Below are 23047 nucleotides of genomic sequence, written 5' to 3' on the forward strand. Positions count from 1 at the left end.
GTTCCTAGCCCCCTGCTGCAGCCCTGCTCGCGCCTCCGTAAATAGCAGCCTTCCTCAAATTCTCTTCTGTTAAAGCCTTCTGAGGGGGTCTGAGATTCCCGTGCAGGTGCTGACTGATGGGACAGTTGTCTGAGTGGTGACTCCTTCACCTCTAGAATGAGCATATGGTGATACTAAGCGGGCAAGGTTCTTCCAAGGCAACAATGAAATATGATGTCTGTGGGGCACCTACTGCTCGCCTGGGGTGAGTTACCAATTTTACACGTGTGAATTCCTTTTCTCTGCCTTTGACAACAAACGCCTCGCCCCTGGGCTTTCTGAAAGGGATGAGGGCCATGATGAACTTGCAGCCCATCGCCAGCGACCAGCTTCCCTGAGCTCCCCAGCTCCCCAGCCTGGCAGCCTGGGTGGCCTTTGAAGAAGATCTTTTTATCAGCTCACCGCTAGGGGAGAAGCAGGTGCTTCATGGGTGTCATACAGACTTGGGCAACCATCCCCAGCCAAGGATAAAGCTGGCACGCGCGTGTTCTAACACAGCAAGGAAGGCCACGGCGGCCTGCGGGACCCGGGATCTCCTCCCTGAGGCCGAATTTTGAGAATCCACACTCATCCTGCTGGGGCAAGGCCTCCCTTTTGGGGCGGTGCTTCACTAAGCTTCGGGCTCCGGGGTCATAATCAGCTACCTCCACTCTCAACCATCAAAGCATCTTAATCGCTCATCATCGCTGCAGAGGGTTCATTCAGTCTCCCAAGAAAATCCAACTCACTCTTTCCATCGCGCATTCTTTCCAAGAGTGCATAAGGACTTACTATGTGTCATCACGGTGGCCCCAGCCGTCTTCATGGAAACAGAAGGGTGGGGGAACTTGGGACACGGTTTTCCAAGATCACAGAAGTCCTGATCACTAGCGTGTGGGCTGACTAGAAACCAGGCTGTTCTGGGCCTGGTGGTTTGTTTATTATTGGGTTGGCCAAAAAGTTCGCTCCTTTCAGAGTTTTCCATAACAGCTTACAGAAAAACCCGAACGAACTTTTTGGCCAGCCCAATACTTCCGTTGAGTCATCCTGATCCTTGTCTTATCAGCCCATTTAGGCCCCGTGTTTGCTTTTGTTTTCGCATCACCCTGATATTTGCTATCGTTTTACTCTCATCATTGCCGCTGTAACTATAATCCACCTTGTTCAGTTTACAAAGGACAGTTCATCATTCATGTGGAAACGTATCTGATGACTTTTTCATCTAGTCCGTTATGCAGGATTGTGTGATGGCCTGCCGTGCTTCCGGGTAGTATAAACCCTGAGACTTCGCAGAAGAAAATTAACAAAAAGCAGAGAAAATTATGGGATTGTGGTCTTCTGTTTTAAAACATTTAATGTGTAGGGTATTTAATGTGTAGGGTTTTTCATCAGAGTTTTATGGAATGGAAACACGTTTCTATTAGTTTCTGTATTAATGGCACATTAGTATTTACACTAATCTGATGAAATCAGGAATAACAGCAATAGTTTCTTTCATTTATCCAACAAATTTTATTAAGCACCTACTAAGTGCCAGTCACTGATCTTAGTACCAGGGATAAAACAGTGAGTGAAATGAAGACCCCACTCTCTTGGCGATTATAATCTAGTAAAAGGAGGTGGAAAATGAGCATGGATATGATGTCAGGGAGCGACACATGTGAAGAAGGAAAAATAAAGCAGGAGAAGTAGGCAGAGAAGGTCTGGGTGCTATTTTAGGTAAAGTGGTCAGGGAAGGCCTCCTAATAAAGCAAACATATGTGGAATGTGGATTTTTGAAGTCAAGAGTGTCCCAGGTAGAGGAACAGTCAGTGCAAAGGTTCTAAAGACAGCAGAGGCTTGGCAGGTTAGAGGAAGAGGAAGAGTGAGGAGGTCAGTGTGGTTGCAGTGGAGTGAGGGGGGAGGTGAGTGGTGGGAAATGAGGTCATAAAGGCCGTCGGAGGCCGCATCATGCAGGATCCCACAGACCATGGATAGAACTTTGGATACGGTTCAGAGTGAGTTGGGAGTCTCCTTAGAGGGTTATGTGCAGGTTCTGAGCAGAACATGATATACTCTAAGTTCTAGAAGACCCACTCCGACTGCTGCGTGGTGAACAGATGTCAGTGTGGGCCAGGGCAGAAACAAGGGGTCAGCTGGGGCCACTGCAATAGTCCAGGCAAGAACGGGTGGATCCTCTACCAGAAGTAATATATCTGATGTTTGGCTTATATTCTCCTTGGCTTACATAAACTGGGATTTTTGTCCTCCTTGGTGAAAATAAAGTTTCCTACTCCACAGCTAACCACATGATACAGACTTTCTTAAATGGAACCTAACATTAACTAAAATTGTGTTACCAATATATCCTTTTCATCCCTTTCACCCTAACTTGAGGGAAGAAATACAAGATTCCTTTTCTCTTTTCTCTGCATAAAAGTCCTCCTAGCAGTTGGTCTCAAATGTTTGGGGAATTGGTACAAGATGAGATGAGGAATTGAGAACTCTTTTATTAAATGTTCTTTTCTTCTAGTAGAATTCGGCTTAATCACTTCCAAACTGCACATTTCAGACTTTCACAAGTTAGCCTTCAAAAGAATGCTTGTGATGCTAATTTTCAGCGATTGGATCCTATCCTTAATTACAGTATCTGAAAGTTTCCATCTCTATTAACAAAAGACTGCTACTGAATTTTCACCTTGAAATCGGTTTTCAAAAAATGGAGAGAGCAAAATATGGCATTGTTACACATTGTATTATTTGTTTATAATATTCAGTGCCCCTCTCCGCAGACCAGTTCCTGCAGAACAGTAATTCTTCTCCTCCTGCTAATGCTGGGCTTGACCACCTGATTTCCTTTAGCCAATGAAATGTGAATGAATGTGGCCAGTGTCACCTCTGCCAGGAGCTTTCAAAGCTAATACAGGGTCTCACCACCGCTCTTTCCCTCTGCCGTGAGGTTGACGTGTCCCAGAGGGGGCTGCTCCTTTAGCCTACGTTCTGGAATAAAAACAGCACAGAGCAGAGCCCAGGTGCCCTGCAAACTGTGACTTCGGGAGAAAAAGCCCTTGTTTTTGTGAAGACGCCGGGCTGGAGTTCTTTGTTACTGCAGTATAACTAAAACACAGCCGACTGTCAAAAGTATATACCTGTATTTTACCCACTTCAAAGATGTGGAGCCTTAGAGTAGGGTCTGTTTCTTTCTAACAAATCACTATAGCCTGACTTGGACTTGCATAAAGGACCTGAAGGCAACTTTATTGGCATTTGGAAGACTTCTTGAAATCTCAGGTGATCGCTATGTTCTCTCCAGTTTAGTGACACTTTGGGGATTTTTCTAATCCAGAAAATCTCCGAGGGGAAATTTCATTTGTGACCTTCCTCTTCAAAATCTTAACCTGGGGCCGGAATACGGACAATTTCCCCATCCTCTTGAAAACAGTAAGCTCGGTTTTGAATAACACCCTGTTGACACAAGAAGGCGGTGAAGAGAGGGGTCTGGAATGCTGTGCCTGCCTGCGGGCAGACCCAGCGACGCTGGAGAGAAGGGCTGATCTCAAGCATCCCAGCTTGCCTCCCAGATCCTGGGCTGAATATTGATGAGGACTTTCATTTCAGAGAGTGTCCTGAAGTTACTTAGAGATCTTCCTAAAGGTGAATACGCATCACATATTTTGTAATTCCCCAGCTTAAAGGTCCCCAGTGGTTTACCAATGCACTGACCATAAAAATCTAAATTCCTTCCCACAACCGGCAAGTTTTGGCATAAACTGGCCCCTGCCTGGCTCTCTTCCCCCACGGCCAGTCTTTCTCCTCCTTTGTTCTCTCTTCTCCATCCCTACTGGTCCCCTTTCAGTTTCCCAAACACATGAAAGTCTTTTCTATGTTACAGACTATGCAATTGCTGTTTCTTCCTCTTAGAACTTTCCTGATCCTTCTCTTGTTTGGTTTTCCAAAGCATAAAAGACCATGCCTGAATAGTTGGGGCTCTCCTGAGGAAGGGTACTCTGAATATCATGCTCTCAGCAGCCCACATGCTTATCAGCTCTCAGGATAGACAGTAAAGCAGAGAAGAGGGTCGGGGAAGCCCTCTCCACCCTTGCTCAGGTTTTCTCAAAACCTTGCCCGCAGGTTACCACCACGCCTGCTCTGAAAAGGCCTGACCAATGTGGATGCAAACCACCTCATGAATCAGAGGTGCTAGCTCCAATTAATATCGCTAATACCTCTCTCTGTTTTCCACCTTTTCTGGCCCTTCCCAATTCAATTTCCCCCCATACTGCTGACTAGTACTGTCTATATCACCAAAATGAGAGACCTGTAACCAAAAAGCAAACCTTTTGATGGTGGTGAGTAGCTTCCTTTGTAAGATGATCGTATCCTCCTTCAAGTGGCTGGAATTACCAGCAGCATAGTTTTCCTTGCATAATAGGTCTACCCTGAAGTGTAGCTATTTTAAGCCATCCATATGACTGTTGTCACTCTTTGTTCCCTAACACCTACATGGATCCTATTATAAGTATCTTGGTTTCCTTTATTTCTGCAGGTCCTCACTCCAAGGGGGAAAAAACGATGAATTATTTTATTTCTTTCATTTAATTTTCCAGACGCCTGGGGAACCATGCTTAGAGAAATCCAAACAGAAGAAGAAAAAAGAGTGCTGCTGAAAGACGATCTTCCCCAATGCCTTTACTTGGCTTTAGAGAAAAGAAAAAGGTGCTTCAGTGGGCAGTGGTCCATTTGAAAGGACAGAAGAGAAATCTCTTTTTTTTCTGTGATGGTCTCCTTTACAGCCCACAATGCTTCTCTCTATGTTTTGCAAGGGGGTACCCCATGAAGCAATATGCATATGTACTCACACATACACACATGTACACACATACACACACACTCCCACGTGTATGCAAGCCAAAGAATGGAAGGGCTTCTTCTGTGAGCTGGCAATAAATCTCTTTACAGCGAAATAGAGTGATAATGCCTGTAAGGGACTGAGCAAATACTTCATTCCTGATTATCATCCCAAACTTGAGATGTCTTGTACTCTTTTCTAAAATTTTGCCATCATCAGCATTATCTCAATTTTGTGTACTCTGAACCTTCCAATTCATTACAAACAATAGAAAAATATTACTATCACTAACAGCAAAAGACAGCATTCTGACTGCTTGTTATGCTATGTGCCAGATACTAAACGATTCATGTGAATTTTGTGATTTAATTTTTAAAATAGCCCTTTGAGTTAGATATGATTGTTGTCATTGTTGCTGTTATTATTATTATTATTATCATTTTCCAGATTATGAAACCAAGGCTTTGTGATTTAAATAACTTGTGCTTGAGTTTCAAATCCCAGTCATCTGACTCCAGGACCCAAGCTCTTAGATAGACACCGGTGTTGTCTCGCTATGGAAACCACGTGGCAGAACAGAAAGCAAAAGAGCAGAAAATTCACCATTTAAGCAGTAAACCATTTGACCTAATAAACCCAATCCTACCTAGCAGGCTCTCCCCTCTCACTGCAATGTAAACTGGGACAAGCTCCCAAAGTTCTTTTCTCATTTCTCAGTTACACTGCAGCCACATTACGTCACACAAGCCCCTATCCGTAAGAGCAATCTGTAAGTGGCTCAGTCTCATAACGAAATCCTTTGGGTAATCCCCTAAAACTCATTGGCTGGAATCCAAGAAGGAAACTTCGAATACCAAATTCTACTCTAAATGAAAAAACATTTTAGTAAGGACCTAGAATATTTATAGTAGGTGTGAATATCCCACTTACAAAAGTGATAGAAATTCTGGATGAGATATTGCCACCAAGACAGAGGATCTTCTCCCTATCAGTATCGGGAACCAAAGAAATGCCGTGATATACTGGAGGGGAACAGCATGGAAACAGCACGTCAGAAAAGACCTCGTGAAATACTCGCCTAGAAAAAGGCAGTCTCCACACACCCAAAGCCCAGGCTTGAAATCATTTATATTTGATATCCACATAGCGGAGGGCACAGAACTCAGCTCTCAATACTAGAGAAAACAGAAACATGTTGCTCGCGGGGAGTGCGATGCGACAGCCAGGTCCGGGATCGACGCTAACGCGCTCAGACACCTGCGCGATCAGCCGCGAGAATCACAGCCCGCACGGGGCTCCCGGCAGCCTCCCGGAAAACGCGACAAATAGCAGGACTGCCCACCCTGGGACATACCCGTGTACACGGAGATGTGACTCCGACTAGTACGTGTATTAATTATTTCCGAGGCCTGGCAATAACTCTTAGGGTTTCCGCAGCAGACTATCCAGGGCAGCGCTCTGAGCTCCGCAGGAAGAGGCATGGCGGAGCTGTGGGAATTTTCCCACGTGTGGCCCCAGGGTTCCCGCCAGCAGCCACCCCTCGCTCGTTAGCCAGAGGCAAATAATGTCCAAAACAGGGCTGAAAATGGAAGGATTCACTCACTCCCTTGAAGGGCTCCCCAAACATACACCCAATCTCTACAGTTTTCCCAGCGCACCACAATCTCGTCACTCCCGCCCCACGCAGTTTTTTCTTCCATCTACCCTAGAGGAACAGTCCTGCCCCAAGAACACACATCTACACCTCCTTCTACAGCACACGTCTGCCCGTGCTTTCCTCCCTCCTGGCCTCTGCAAATGCTTTCTCCAGGCCCGGAATGCTCTTAACCCCTCCTCCCATACTCACACCCCAGCCCTTCTTCAGAGTCCTCCGGACCCTGGAATCTGCTTTTGCCTGTCTGTCCTCGTTCCACTCACCCCCTCTCACCCCTGGGTTGTGGGAGGTGACTGTGATTAAAGAGAGAGAGCTCTGTTATCCTGTGGATGCTCACCTCTGAAGACTGGTGAGCCTACGTCAAACGCAGAGACGCTCGGTGGGGGACCAGCGAGTGTAAGGGTCCCCGCTGTCCAACCAGACAGAGCTTGGAGCATCTCCACCTCTGGACCATTCCAGGTACTGGCAGGAGGGCACAGACCCTGAGGAGAGGCTGGGGGCATAAAAAAGAAACGTGGGGAGAGCAGAGAAAGTGGGGACTCATCTGAGGCTGCTCTAAGTCAATTAAAGGGTGACCAATGAGAAAAGCAGAGAGCTGTTTTACACCTTCCAGAACGCTGTGTGTCTGAGAGTACCTATCAGTAAGATTATTTTCTTGCTCCCTAGGTGGTCTTTTAGACATGGTAAGATAACTGTAGAGTTCCAGAACATGCTCAGCTGCACCAGCGTCCTTGACCCGACCTGGTTCCGCACTTTATCAGGGATCACTACTGGTCTTGCACACATTTTCCCTTAAATAAAGATTTGCTGCTCGCTTGACGTGTGTACGCCTGTTCTTCTGAATGAATTTCTAAGTTCCCACAATGAATTTCTTGTATCCCACAGCCTGGAACTTAAGCATGTGCTCAGTTTATATAATTATATAATCTCTAATAAGATGTAGTTTTGTAATTTCTTCCTCTGTTATTGTATTATGTAAAAACAGCAGGGTGGATTTTCAGCAACTCCATGGAATTTTTTTTCTGGGCAGTGGAGTGTAAAACAACACGGATTTATTACCGTAGAGTTCTGGAAGTCAGAGGTCTGAAATGGTTCTTACTGGGCTAAAATCAAGGTGTTGGCACTCCTGGAATCTCTAGGGGAGAATCTGTTTCCTGGCCCTTTTCAGCTGCTGGACGCTGCCCACTTTCCTTGGCTCATGGCTCCTTTTTCCATCTTCAAAGCCAGCAGCATAGCTTCCTCAAATCCACATCCAATTCTGACTGTCACGCATTCGGATCCTGGTATATGGGTCACATCTGGATAATCTAGGATCATCTCCCCATCTCAAGATCTTCAACTTAATTACAACCACAAAGTTCCTTCTGCCACATGCACAGGTCCCAGGCATTAGGACAGACATCTTGGGGTGGGGTGAGGGACTCATTTTCCTGCCTGCTGCAATGTAGGAGCTATTATTCCTCCCAGACCCGAAGGGGAAGAAAAGGGAATGGTTTCCCAAACCCAGAATGAGTTATGATGGTGGGGAGGTCTAAATGGGGACCCGGTAGTGGTAATAAATACCAGACCCAATCCCTTCCTACTTTGCAGAGTGTTTTTGAGATGGGCTCATTTAAAGTAGAAGCTACACAACATACAAATAAACTTAACTTTAGGGGTCTTGGGTGGAGAGAGAGAGAGAGGCCAGCTGAAGGGGGTGACACTGTAACACAGTGGAGAAAGTAAGAGCCCAGACTCTGGAGCCAGACTGCCTGGGTTCAAATCCCAGTGTTACCATTCACTGGCTAGGTGACTTCAGACAAATCACGCCAGCCCTCTGTGGCCCCATCGGTAAAACAGGGATGATGATAAGAACATCTAGCTCACAGAGAATTTAATGAAATAGTGTTTGTGGAACTCTTAGCATGGCTAATAGTGAGTGCTATTGTTATTCTTGTTTAAGAGGTTGCAAATGGATTTCAGTGAAAAGCCTCTCCATGCTGCAGACAGGGAAAACAAAAATGGTTTCAAAGGGAAGTTACAAGGTCAAGCACTCAGAACCACAGGTCCTGATTTTCAGACAACCTGTTTCTCACAGTGGGCAACTCAAGGAGGACTTCCTCCAGACCAAGCAGGATTTACATATTCAACATGCACATATGGAAAGGCCAGCTAGTGCTCAAAATACACCTGTCGAATTAAAGTTAACAGCTCTGTGATGGATTTTAAATATGTTCAGAAAGTCTTTGATGCACCTCCCCCCTTCAAGAAGTGAAGGCTAATTCTCTTCCCGTGGGGTACTGGCTGGATTTAGGGATTTTCTAATGAATAGAATAAAGCAGACGTGATGGTGTGTAACTTTGGAGACTACATCATAAAAGGCACTGCAAGGTCCTCCCTGGTCCTTCTCTTGGGTCCCTCACTCTGGGGGAAATAAATGGCCACATTGTGAGGACACTCAAGCAGCCTATGGAGAGACCCACAGAGGGAGGAACTGAGGCCTCCTGCCCACAGCCGTGTGAGAGCGCCATCTTGAACTCAGATCTTCCAGCCCCAGCGAACCTTCAGATGAATACAGCCCCTGTAGCATCCTGACTGCAGCCTCAAGAGAGACTCTGAGCCAGACCACCCAGCTAAGCCATGCCCAGAATCCTGACCCTCAGAAACTAAGAGTAATGTTTGTTGCCTTAAATCCCTAAGTTTAGAGGTAATTTGTTATGCAGCAGTAAAAAACAGTAAAGCTCTTTTGTTGATAAGACATCAAACAAACGGTCTGATTCTTTCACCAGTAGCCTCTTGAAACGTGTTTCAACATCACGCACACATGACTGATGATACATAGCAGGCAGTGAACCTGAATCCTTTGGGGTTTATACAGGTATTTTCGACATGTGCATGTGTACGGCCCAGAGACCTGGGGGTACATCTAGGACGTTCTCTTTGTACAGTTCTCCTTCTGATATACACAGACGTGCCTTGGGATGGTGCTGGTGTAGTCGCCCTGTGACTACACTTGGCCAGCAGACACTTTTTCATCTCTGAAGGTCCTATCAAGGACTTCAGCAAATCTCCCTCATTCACTTTCAAATAAATCCCTAATTTAGCAAGACCTAACTGTCATTCTCCGGCAATGTCTCACATACATGGGCCCACAAACTTACCAAGGGCTGCAGTTCATTCATTCAGCATTAATTAATTACTGATAACTAGTTAATTACTAATGGACGCACCAGGCACCAATCTTTACAAAGATGAAAAGGCATGGCCTGTGCCCTCAAGAACCTCCAGGAAAATCACTATCACATAGTCATGTACAACCACTGTGGAGTAGCATTCCCAGACCCCTGGAGGAGGGTGGGGAGACCGCGTGAGCTTTCAAGAAGAGAGAATGTTTGCGCAGACTCAATTCTAACTTTTGGAAAGGATTTTTGTAGCAGCTTCAGGACGCCCCTACCCTGGCCCTGAGTGGAAAACCAGAAGAACACAGAGCGTGGTGTTTCTGATCTGCAGTATTACACAACGCCTGGTGGAGTATTCAAGTTCAACAAAAGCACCAGACAATAAAAACTGCAATCCAGGATGTCAGCATTAGCCCTGAACACCCCGTTGGTTCCTGCGAAAGGCTGAAGCCAAGTGCTCGGTGCTGGGCAGGGAGGAACCACAGACATCTTCTCCTCGACAAGCTTTGTTCCAGGTCAGTCTGAAAGGTACACCAGGCTGCCCCAGCTCAGAGGCTGGCGGAACCCACATAACACGTGGAATTATGTATCAGTAAGAGACTTCCAGAGTGTTTATTCACTTCCCAGATTCATTTATCAGGTATGGGATTGAGAGGATTTCCCCGCAGGATATGTAGAGATTAGTGTGCAGTGAAAATGCTTTTTCAACAAATGCGTCTACTAATCAGGTCCTGGTTTTCGCATTCTAGCAGAACGGAGCTGGCTGCCCTTCGCTGGCATTTCTGGCAAGAACAAACATCCACACTGACAGACAAAGCAAGCCGAAGTGTGGACATCTCTCTATCACACTGAAGAGCAGCTGTCACTTTTTCAAAGCCCACGGGCACGTTTTAATGTTACGTTAGATCCGTACATTTAAGATGAAACGACTTTAGGTCTCCCCGAGCCTATGACACCTGAATGAGAAGGGAAAATACCTTCCCCCCACTGCTCTGTCCACCTGGAATCATCGTTAGATGATTTCCAGAAGCTTCTCAAGCCCGTGTTCGTCAAAGGAATGTGTTCATTAAGAATCTGCCCCATTGGAGCTTAAAAATGCAGCTGAATGCTCACGGGTCTCTCGAAGGGCAAGTGGAGAGCATGGCCGAGGTCACTCCAGAGAGCTTCTTATATAAGCCTCTCTCACTGCCTCTACAGTGAGGCCAAAGCAACCAGATGAACAGCGAAAAATCACCCCCTCATCTGCTCTGTTCTTTGCCAAACATCTGGTGTTACATAATAAGCCACTGGGGTCGTTTTTCTTGCTTTCCTTTGCTCGCTTTTTAAAAATAGGCCTAACAATTAAATCTGGTTTTTAAACTCTAAATTTCATATATTTTCCATAAGCTCTTTGAGTGGACTGGTCTTGACTATTCTTTTCCATTAAAAGCCCGTACAGTAATGCTCCGAGCGGAAACCTCTAAAATAAAGCTGAGAAGCAAGAAGGGAACCTCTGATCCTTCCTCAGTGTCTTCAGAGGTCCGTTCCTCACGGGCAGGCAGCTCGGGACAGCAAGGAAGCAAACAACGTGCCAATGGCCGTAGCCGCCAATGACCTCCACTCTGAGGAACATTTGCTTCTGCACAGTGGCTCAGTTTTACACAAAGGGGAATGATACCTACCCCTCAAGGAATTTCTTTTTTGTTTAGTTCCTTACAATTTTTCAAAGCACCTTGAGACAGGACAATGGGCTAGAACATGCTCTCAGGTCACAGCTTGACCATAAGGTCACCAAGTCCTTGGTCAAACACAAGGGGTGGCCATGAGGTGGGAGTATCCTGGTTTTCTTTCTCTCTCTCCCCTCTCCCCCTCCTCATAGAACCCGGTCCAGGCCCGAGGCCAGCCTCCTTTAATTTTCCAGGAACTGGTGTGTCTTTTCCCTTCCCTGGCTATTCTCTTTTCTACCTCTTGGTTACTCTCCCAGCTCACCGACTGCCATCCACGTACCCCTAAAGAAACGAGCACGTGAGAAAATACAGTGAAACACCGTGTCTCGGGCACTGTGGCAGGAACATTCTCTTTAAGGAACATATTATCCCCTTACTGTGAAGAAACTGAGGCTCAAGAAGATTAAGTAACTTGCCTGCCAAGTAGCTGAGCTGGAATTTGAATTCAGGTCTGTGGATAGAAGTGGCCATGTAAAGTCACGGTTAAGAGCTTGGCTTTTGAAGTCAGCAGAGGTGGGTGCAAATTTGAACTTTGCCGCTTAACTGTGGCAAAAGTGTCACTTTGGGCAAATCATTAAATTTCTCTAAGCCTCACTTTCCTTATCTGTAAAATGGGGATAATGATAAAAGTGTTTCCACAGGGTTTTGTGGTCATGAGAAAATGAAGGTAAAGTACTTGGTAGAGTGACTGGCATGCTGGAAGTTTTCAATAATTATAAGCTATCATTATTAGTATCCACTAGATTTGCTATATACCACTCCAGTGCACAACTTCCACAAGAACACTTGGCCTTTTGCTGTTAGGCTTTAAACAAAATACCTTAGTTAGCCTATATGTGGTGGCAAGTAACAAAAACCCAATGAAGAGTTACATAAACCATAGGGATTTTTATTCTTTGCTCAACAAGAAGTTTGAAAGTAGATGGACCTAAGGTAGGTTTAGTGACTTAATCATACTATCAGGGAATCAGGCTCATCATGGCTGCCACAGCTCCAGACATCACATCTTCATGTGATAGAATGGAAAGGAAAAGGACAAAAACAAAGTTCTCCTCATATTCCTCTCTCTTATCAGGAAGGAAAACCTTTTTCAGTTGCTTCCAGCAGACTTTACATTATACATCCTTGTTCAAAAGTGATCATATGTCTGCATACACCTGGCAAAGGAGAATGGGATTGCCATGGCTGCGTACAAACTTTTTCTATAAAGGGTCAGATAGTAAATAATTTAGTCTTTGCAAACTATATTGTCTCTGCCACAAGTAGTCAATTCTGCTGTTGAAGCATGAAAGCATCTGTAGACAGGAGGTAGACAAATGAGTGTCTGTGTTCCAATAAAATTTTATCAAAAGATTCAGCAACTGGATTTGGCCAAGTCCTCCTTAAGACCAATCATGATTCATTGGTGGGTGTCGCTTGAGTACATGGCCGCCAGATTAAAGTTGGCTTCCATTAGCAAGGAAAAAAGGAGAATGGGTGTTAGGCAAGTTATGCCTCAGGGATAGTGGTCCTGTAAGACTCGGGAACAGGACAAATCTGAAGATGTGAGGAGAAGGGCTGGAACTCTCAGGAAGCTAGAGGTTACACTGACACAGAGATGGGCAGGTGCACACTTTCAAGGCCCCCCCCCCTCGCCCCCATTGTCTACACCGGTGGTTCAAACTGCTTTGGAAGAGCCCTAGGATTCCTCAGAGGTGCCTGGGCATGTGCACAAGAGACCACAGTGAGGCAGCCAGCTGCAGGCCCCTGCCTCCACAACTCTGGCCAGAGACCTCTTACTTTTATCTGTTCTACATACAGGCACACCTCGGAGATATTATGGGTTCAGCTCAAAACCACAGCAATAAAGCGAATCTTGCAATAAAACAAGTCACAGGAATTTTTTGGTTTTCCAGTGCATATAAAAGTTACGTTTATACTACTGTAGTCTATTAAGTGTGCAAAAGCATTATGCCTAAAAACGCAGCATATGTACCTTAATTTTAAATTACCTTATTGTTAAAAAATACTAACCATCACCTGAGCCTTCAGCAAGTTGTAATCTTTGCAAGAGTAGTGTCAAAGATCACTGATCACAGCTCACCATGACAAATATAATAATTATGAAAACGTTTGAAATACTGCAAAAATTACCAAAATATGACAAGAGACATGGAGTGAACAAATGCTATTGGAAAAATGGCACTGATAGCCTTGCTTGTAGGATTGCCACATACCTTCAATTTGTAAAAAACACAACACCTGAGAAGAGTAATAAAGTGTAGAGCGGGGGAGAAAAAGGAGTTATGCCTGTGTTGCGTTTCTGTTTGTGGGGCCTTTATAGGAGGGAGCAGGAGAAAATCTCTAATAAAAAAATTAAAAACCACTGGCCTAAAAGATAAAGACCTATCTACCCATAAGACATCCCTTTCTAATTATATCTCCCATGATTTTATTAAATAAACTCTGCCCCCAGGAGATGGAGGCAAGTATTTCTCAAGTTATTCCACCCTTGTCCCCTTCCTTCAACTTTGCACCCCAGCTCATGTGCAGACCAGGGCTCCCCTCTTAATTCTACTCAAACAGAAAGTTTCCCCAACATAGACGTCTCCTTGTCAGCCTAACATACTCATTTTGCATGTAACACACTTGGTGTGAAAGGGAATATAAAGAAGTAAAAAATACAGTCTCTTTCCTCACATTTCAGAATCCGGTTGTGCAGAAAGAATATAAATGAAAGTTGAGGATAAGGTGATGAGCATGATTAGAATACATATAATTAGAAAAACAATGTGTACTTCCAAATGAGTTTCACCCTGCCTGCATGCCTGGGAGTACATGCTCTCCCATAAGGCAGCCAGGACTCACTTCCTGGGAGAATTTTCTCTTTTGGAATTACATTGAGATCCAGTTTTCAAGCCACAGAAGAAAACCAGACTCTTTCAGTTAGAGTGTATACTATTTCCTTTTACCAAAAGTAGTTTCTCTTACCTTGATCGCTGGCTTTCTCACTGGACTCCAAATGACTTCTGGATGGTTCCAAACTTCATATTCGCCTTCAAAAACAGCTTGTCAGGATTGAAGGTATGAACAGACGTGCCTCAGGTTCTGAAGGCGATTCCTCAGAAGATGCCTCCCTCTCTCCTTAGGGTGATGGCATCTCCGCAGCCAGGGCCGGACTCCTGAAAACATGACAGAGCAGGGAGGCCTCTTCAGCTGGCTCTACCAAGGAGGGTTCTCAGACTGTAACAGGTTAGAGGTGGGCCTTGAATTCGGCTGAAGTTTGATTAAGAACAGGAATAACGATTCAGAGATGGAGAAGCAGTTTAATTCTATACCTAGGCTCTGAAATCTCCATTCAAATCCTGGTTTTGCCATTTACTAGCTGTGGACCTGGCACTATCTCCTTAACCTCTCCGGATCTCAACCTCCTCATCTATGAAATGGGAATAATAAGACTTACCTCTCAAGGCTGTTGGCTGAGGATTAAATGAGTTAATACAGGTAAAACGCTAAATACGATGTAAATGTGTGCTGTTGTCAGTATTATTCGTCCCCGATATTAAAAAGTTGAGTCCAATCAACATACAAAACCTGACCCTTTCATTTAAGTCAGCCCTTCTCTCCTTCTACCAACAGCTGGAAGCTGGCTTAGGTTTGGGGACCTGTGGTTGGGAATCGGGGAACGTAGTCAGTGCTTGTTTCCTCCTCTCAGATCCTCCGATCACTGGCTGGTGGTTCGGGTCTCTCAGGGCCCAAAGAACGAAGCTCCTCAGGGAAGGCTCATTTGTAATCAGGGGTTGGCGGCAGACGTTCAGATGCTGGCTCCTTCCCTTGTGGGGTCCTTCTGTGGGGTTTTCCAGCACGTGTGCAGAGCAGTCCCCCTCTATCGTCCTGTCACAGGTGGATGGATGCTAGGTTGCAGCAGACTAGAAGCACGGTGGGAAAATCCCCCGGAGGGCAGCTTAGGGGGCCCCAGGGAAGGGCTCGACTACCAGGGAATGGAATTTGGGCTCGGTGGTGTAGACGATGGGAAGCCTAGGAGCGTTTCTCTCTCTCCTTCTCCGTTGTAGGAAAGTGCCCCCAAGTCACCATCTTGCCCTCACATCCTCTGACCTTTCTCTTTCCCGACCCTCAGAACATTGTGCTCGTTTAAAATCGAAAAGGAGTTGGCAAGCACGTGCTTGTGCGTTTGTGTGTGTGAGTGGAGTGGGGCTGGGCTGCGGCGGGGGACATGAGACCAGCCACGAGCCAAGGAGAAAAGAGAAGGCAGAGAAAAAATTCCAGTGAGCCGAGAGAAAAGTCGGCCGTCCAACCCTCACACACTAAATGAGGACGCCGGGCCTGCAGCTGGGTCAAACGAGGTCAGAGGAGCTTTGCTCTCTGTGCGCCTGGAATTAAGGGCAACCCCGGACAGCTGCGGGGCGGGAGGTTCCCCGGGTCCTCCACATAAGCGGGTTAGGATCCCAGGACTCGGGTGCAGGGAAGGATCCTCCGAAACGGTGGCGGTATAGGTCTTTTACCCCCCAAAAGGAGGCTGCAGATTGCTTCTCTGGAGGGAGAGGCTCTCAAGAACAGAGACGGAATAATTGTCGATCGGTTTGTGTTAATATGTCTCTTTCAGAATCAATTCCCAGTAGAAGGGCTCTAAAACAAAACAAAAAACAACAAAAAAACAGTGCTGAAAACATCAATATACCTACTTCAATTACAGGCCCCGAATCCGGATTCTCTTCAGTCGGGGACAAAGAGAGACGCCGTCGAGGCGTGCAACTCTCCCAGAGGAACCCCGAAGTCGGAGGGCCGCGGCTAGCAGGCCTGGGAGCGCCCCAGGCCCGGGTTGGGTCTATGTTCATTAAAACTTTCGCAGGAGGGATACACGGGCTCCGGCCTCCCCGCGCGCTCCGCGCGTATCCCGGCCAGGGCACCAGCAGCGCGGCACTGCCACCTTGTGGGCGCCGGCCGCCCGGGCGCCAGGCGCCGAGCGCCGAGCGCCGAGCGCAGGCTGCAGTCGGCGGGGCGGGCGGGCGACGGCTGGGAGCCCTGCGCGTCCGGCGCCCGCAGGAACGCGCCGCGCCGCGCCTCGGGAGCCCGCGGGGGCGGGGCCGGGGGCGGGGCGCGCCGGCGTCGGTCACGTGGGTTAGCAACAGGCAGCAGCCAATGGGAGCACGAGTCAGGTGGTGCCTGCGTTCGCCGCCGCCGGAGAGGCCAGGCGGCAGTGGAGGCTTCCGTGCGCCCGGGGCCGAGTTGGGCCGGGAAAAGGCTTCCTAAAAGGGTGCGCCTCTCTGGCGGGAAGCCCCTGGCGGTGGAGGGGCGGGCGAGAGACTGAAAATAGCAGAGAGCTTTAAAATAGGACTTTCAGGGCTTTCCTGGTGGCGCAGTGGTTGAGAGTCCGCCTGCCGATGCAGGGGACACGGGTTCGTGCCCCGGTCCGGGAGGATTCCACAGGCCGCGGAGCCATGGCTGCTGAGCCTGCGCGTCCGGAACTTGTGCTCCGCAACGGGAGAGGCCACAGCAGTGAGAGGCCCGCGTACAGCAAAATAAATAAATAAAAATAACAATAAAATAAAATGAAATAGGACTTTCCCACTCGCAGGACCCGAAGCAGCGCCCCTGGGGGCCGGTGGGCGCGGCGGGGTGGGAAGCAGAGGAAGAGCCCCAGAAACCCCGCCCCGAGCCTGGTCCCGGTGCACCCCTTGCATCAGCCAGTTGTCGACGTGCCAAGCCTTGGGGCTGAAATTGCCACTTGGATCCACATAAGGGGATTAAAACAAAAAGAATAATGAGGTTCCTGGCAGAGCCCTGTCCCTGTTGGCAACTTCGCCCTGCCTGTAACAGGTAGGGAAGACACGCACGGTCTTGAAGCCCTCACGGAGCCCAAGGCTTAGCCCCAGGAGGCTGAAGCAGAAGAAAGTCGGGAATGGGGTCAAAAGAAAATGTCAGCTTAGTAGTTGGTTTTAATAATTGTAAATGGAAAAGCCACATCCAAAAGTACATCTAATGACTTTTACCGTAATCCCACCATGTCGACAAAACAGCCCACCCCTAAACGCAGAGAAGACCGTAACACAAAATGTCAGGTGTATTCCAGAGCATGGGCGAACCCAGGACCAACAGAGACAAGCATGGTTTCCATCAGATTCTCGCTCTTCTGGTTTCATGGTCAAGTACACACTTGATCTCAATAACGGCATTTCTCTTTCTCTGCGTGTGTGTGTGTCTCTCTCTCATTGCCTTATAATGTTCTCCAGGAAGCTCTTTTACTTCATTTTTGTTGTTTGGGAGTTCACCTCGTGTTTTCTTCATCTGAAATGAATACAGGGCGTAGATGGCCTCAGAAGGGCATCTAATCCATTGCCCTGCCTCAAGGCACTTTGAAAGACTTTAAACTGTGATACCGTTGTAAAGTGTTATTGTAGAGACAAAAATATCTCAAAACCTGCAGGATCTAGCCATTCCTATTCTTAAAGTACCTTAAGGAAAGATGTTGTACAGGACTCTTTTATAACCTACTACAAATGCTAACCATTTTGGGTAAGATATAATAAGAACTTTCTGATCCCAGGTTTTATTTGTTTCTATTTAAGCTCATTCAGGGTCAGGCTACCCCAGACTGCAGTCGAACATCTGCCCAGCAGTTTATGTTCCCTCTGTCAGGAACAGAGATCAGTGGTGCCAGCTGCCACCGGGAACCTTGCCTGGTGCCCAGGCCCTGTGGGGATTTGCCAGGGCAGCTCTGAGAAGGAGATCCACTCTGAGTCATATTTTCTTCTTTGAGTTCAGTGCTGCCAGCTGAGTTCATTGATTCACTCAGTGAACAGGCCTTGTGCGTTACTGTGTCTGGAAATAAATCGACTGTACTTGATGGTTATATTTATGCAAATTTCATAGAGTATTTGTTTTTTTTAATGTACCATACTCTCAAGTCCTTGGCCAGGAAGGGGTTTTGAAGATGTCAAGAAGATTCAACGAATATTTATTGAGCTCTGACTAAGTGCCAGGCCTTCATTTAGGTACTGGGGATACAGTATTGCAGCAAGGAACTTGCATAAAGGAATAGACTCGTGAGGAAAGGAAGGAAGGACGGATGCCCCCGTTTCCGTGGTCCGGGAGTCAGTCCCGTGAACCCCACACTAGCTGACTGCTGCTCCCTCTTAAACTCCTGTTTCAGCCCCACATTCTTTGGGGGGACTTCTTGAATCATGCAGTTATTAGGTCACCCACATGTTCAATATTATTAAACAATGTGACACGATAGGAAACGTCATGGGCTGGGAATTGAAAAACAACTCTACCTGGTTCCAGCCCTGGTTCTGTCACTTGATGAAATCCATACGTCTCTACAAATCTCTTAAGCTTCGAATCTTGGTTCCCACATCCCTAGAATGGGATGATACTTGCCTTGCAACTCCACAGGGCCAAGATTCGAGGCCTCGGTTTTCTGATCTGTAAATTGAGGGGTTTGAAGTAGATTTAAAGTTTGCATACTTTCTTTAGAAGTGGATTCCCCTTTTGAGATAAAATCTAACCTAAAACCCCAACATATAAAACTGATGAAGACAGGCTTGCTCCAGTGGCCCTAAGGGAGAAGGCTCAGAGTCCTACATACTCTCTTTCCGCCATCCTTAGAAGGCCCTTGAAGCACCTGTATGGGACCCTAGGATTCCACCGAGCACAGTGTGAAAGCTGCTGTGTTAGATGATTATGTTTAAAGTACCTTCCAGTCCTAAAATTCTACAAATCAGAATGTTCCAATATCGTGTGTTTCTATGATAAGATTTAACCCCCGTTTTCTTCCTTCATTAATTAATATGTTGTGGGAGATAGGCCCCAACTTTCCTAAAACCAAAATACATTTCATTCCTCTCTTCCTATCTGTGAAGCCAATCTTCCTGTCACAAAACGAAATTAGATTTTGATGAAACATAGTATCCTGTAATGAGAAGAACCCCAGACTGGGAGCGAAAAGATGTGTGTGATAACCGTGGCCTTGCCTTTAACGAGCTCCCCACCCTTGGTCAAGTCGAGGAAACTTACTAACCCAGCCAAATCAATAAAATTAAGAAGCTGGGTGACTTAGTAATCATAGGATCGCTCCTGATCATTTGTGGACTCCATGCCCTAATGAGTTTCTCTAAATTCAATAACGTTCACATTCCACCCTGCCTACAGGCCAAGTCTCTCCATCGCACTCTCCTCGGTATATATACTCACCCTGTTTGGAGAGGAAGGGGAGGCAGGTGGGAAAGAAGATAAATTAGGTTGTCAATGACACCACCAGGCCGTCGAGCTAGAAATATCCACTGAACCACTGCTGTGCTCGCCCAGGTGGCTGGAGCTCACAACGTGCCTCGACCTCAGCTCGCCAAGCGAGATCCATGTCTCCATTAATAAGGGTCCTGCTAGGCACTGAATGCAGTATGGGCGTTCATGAGGGCAAACCAGAAAATCCCAGCGTTTGGGGAATGTTTCAAGGAAACAGTCTGGGTTAAGTATCCAGGACCTGGGGTTGGACCGAGAGGAAGGACACCACAAGAGGCAAGTAGTCTGATTCATTGCCTCCAAGCACGCACGTCCTGGGAGAAGGCAACAGGCCCTGCCTGGGAAGGCAGGGAACCTCAGGGCTGGACACAAGAACAACAGCTCTGGTCATGGCTGTGACTTGGTTAAAAGTTAACTTTATGGGTCACCGAGTGTCTGGAAACAGACTATAAAAAGAAGGAAGGGTGGCCCAAGCGGCTTTGTGTTGGAAATGGCTGTGACCAGTTGCTTCTGGAAGGGAGGTGTATTGACTGCAGTAAAACTTGATGGGCTCAGCACTGGTCTGTTAAAGCTGGAATCAGAAGTAAACTTTGGACCTGAGTAATTGGTATGAAGCTGTGCCTAAAAGTGGGAGCAGAGGGGAGTTTTGTCCCAAGCGGTAAACAATATGGTACCCAACTGATGCACGTGTGATCTGCCTTCTTTGTGACCTCTAATCCCATGATCCTTCCTGTCTACAGGCAGCTCTTTTAGGTTAATCTCACAGTCCACACAAATTGGTACAGTTTGACTTTCACTGTAATGGCTTTAAAAAAAAACAAAAGAAACAAACAAAAAAAACCCTCCTTGTTGGTATTGGAATGGCAAAACATTTAAGATAAAAATAAACAAAAACATCAGCCTCGGAGACTTGCTATACCTAACTGTCTGTTCTGGAGGAAACAGTGCGTTGCATTTCATGTTAACTTATCTCCAACCACCCGACTTTAGCCTCCTCCAGCTGGCCAACAATTATTTATTAAGCACAGAATTTCAAGTCATCTGGTGTCAGAGAGCAGACCATCCACAGTTGTAAGCAACGAATACAATGAGATTCTGCCGGAAATATTTCCAAAAACACACATCATTTTTTTCACTTGATCATTTTTTCAAAGTTTGGGGGAGGCGTATTACAAATTTGACTCAAAGTACAATGTAGGAAAGCGCTGAACTGATTTTCACAAGGCCAAAGAGCTCATCTTAACTCTCACTGTCTCTAGCTGTGTAGCAATCAGAACATAAGCCCATATCTCTGAGCCCCGGTTTGTTTATCCAAAAGATGAGGGAGGTTGAACTGGGTCATATTCCATATCACAGAGCTCAGCTCTCATCATCGTTAATGTTTCCTGAGACGTGCACTTTGCCTTCTTTATCAGATATTCCTTGTAACAACCCTATGATGTATGTATTATTATTTTCCCCATTTTTCAGATAAGGAAACTGGGCTGAGAGAGGTTTTGAAACTTGTCCAAGGTCACGCTATGAGTAAGTGACAAATCCAGCATTTGAACCTACTTTTCTCCCAGATGCCAAGTTGCGTCAACTGTTTCACGTTACTGAACTGCCTTAGAGTTCACCGAGGAAAGAGGGCACCTAATGTTTAATTTATGTCAGAATTTCACCTCGACTTCCTCAGGGCTGCCAGGAGAGATCACCTCTACGTTGGTTACTGCTCTCTCATCTTTAGAGAAGCACCCGTAAGTGGTTGCTGGGGCAGAAGAGGGTGGAAACATCACCTGGGGAGCTGGAGGTGCTGGGGGAACAGCACGGCCAGCCCTCTGAGGATTGAAGAGGAGAGGAGACTTTTGTCTAGTGAGCGTGCCCCAACACTCAGAATCCATGAGGTCACAACTGCCCAGAAATGACCAAGGCAGGAGCGATAAGGGGAGCCCAGTGATGCCTGACCAAGACCTTCCTGTCACTTCCCCTCACACACCCCCTTAGGCAAAGCCTGGCATCTAAATCTCCTGGTGGGTGTGCAACCAACATGATGCCATGTATGTAGCCAAGTACAGCTAAGAAATGGCAGCAGAACCCTCCTCTCAGGAAGCTGGGGTGTCCAGAATGGGGGACGGGGCTGCCCAATTTGGTTTCTGGTTTCCCCACCCCTGGGGTCACTGCTCCTGCATGGACACCCTGCAAAACATCTACGTGCTCCATCAGGCGACAAATAGGGCCCCACCTGCCTCCTGACCAAAGACTTAGATTTCCCTGGAATAAAACAATCCCATTGAGTCTCCACAGACCTTGGGGAATGTTTGGGTTTCCATGATGTTGAAAGTGAAAAATAGCAAGGTATACAAGGAGGGGCAGTCATGATCCAGAGATGGATGAGACACAGTCCCTGCTCTTAAAAACGCACTGTCGAGTGGGGTCCACCAGGGCTCCCTTCCCCTTAGGACCTCTTGGGTTAATCCAGTTATCCTAAGACCAGAAAAAAAATCATGCATAAAAGATAAGCATAATTTTTTAAGTACACAAATTATTAACATGTATTTAATGGATTAAGTAGAAAATAATCCGTTGAGAATGTCAACCTCAAGAACCTGCACATTTTGTCTTGAAATACTGGGGCTGTCAGAAACAATAAAAAATAATCTCATTCATTATCAAGAAAGAGGAAGCAGTTATGCATATTCTCAAGAATAACAGTGGAAGAGCTAATTCTCCTTTACTTGTTTATATTAGATTAATCTTGATTTGTATTGAGGATGTAAATTACACTTCCTCCAATAAATTCAATTTTGCAGACAAAGATGTACTTCTTTTCCAATCTATTTTTAGTTGCTTGAAAACTGCCCCACATTTTGCTGACCACATATGAATTATATGAACCCCCTACTAGCTCCCTGAGGTGATCATTTCCATTTGGGGAATCCCCCTTGAGGAATGAGGGAATATTCCAGCGGAAAGAACTCTGATTTCGATGTTAGGAGACCGAGAATTGATTCTAGCTCTGCCCCTAACTAGATGTGAACTTACAGACAAATTACTTCACCTCTCTAGTCCCGGGTACAGTGAGGAGCTAAAATTAGATGATATCTTTCTAAGATTCCTTCCAGCTCTAAAATTATGTCTTTGCTCAATTCTCACGAACAAAAGCAGGGAGTTTCTTCTGAGTGAGAACATTGGATAGACAGGGAGGAAAGGTAAAGGGGGCTCTGGGGACTGGAGGCCAAGCCAGGGACCCTGGAAGCAAGCACATAAAAAAGAGCCCGTGGTAAAGGCTGCTGCCTAATTCCCTGGAAATTCCCTGGGTGGATTCCTGGAGCACACATTGAAGATCCGTGCAGCGGGATTCTATGAGATGTGACATTGAGCAGACCTATTTATTGTCCTCTGGATCAGGAATAGTTTCATGAAGAGAAGGGACAGTTAAAAAAAAAATGCAGCAAAAGTGAGG

The 23047-nt window shown here is 46.4% G+C and overlaps 1 long non-coding RNA gene across 1 annotated transcript in view; it reads right to left on the reverse strand.

Moving 5' to 3' along the window:
• The window catches only part of LOC131764539 (uncharacterized), a 157256-nt gene extending 141064 nt beyond the window's left edge, over positions 1-16192 (reverse strand). Inside the window, exons 1-2 of the long non-coding RNA XR_010842398.1 lie at positions 16047-16192; positions 14335-14525 (exon numbers count right to left, since the gene is read on the reverse strand). This is a non-coding gene — a long non-coding RNA (uncharacterized lncRNA). The remainder of the gene's footprint in view (positions 1-14334; positions 14526-16046) is intronic.
• Positions 16193-23047: the final 6855 nt, after the last annotated feature.

The sequence above is a fragment of the Kogia breviceps genome, chromosome 10 (genome assembly GCF_026419965.1).
Source record: "Kogia breviceps isolate mKogBre1 chromosome 10, mKogBre1 haplotype 1, whole genome shotgun sequence".
NCBI lineage: Eukaryota > Metazoa > Chordata > Mammalia > Artiodactyla > Physeteridae > Kogia > Kogia breviceps.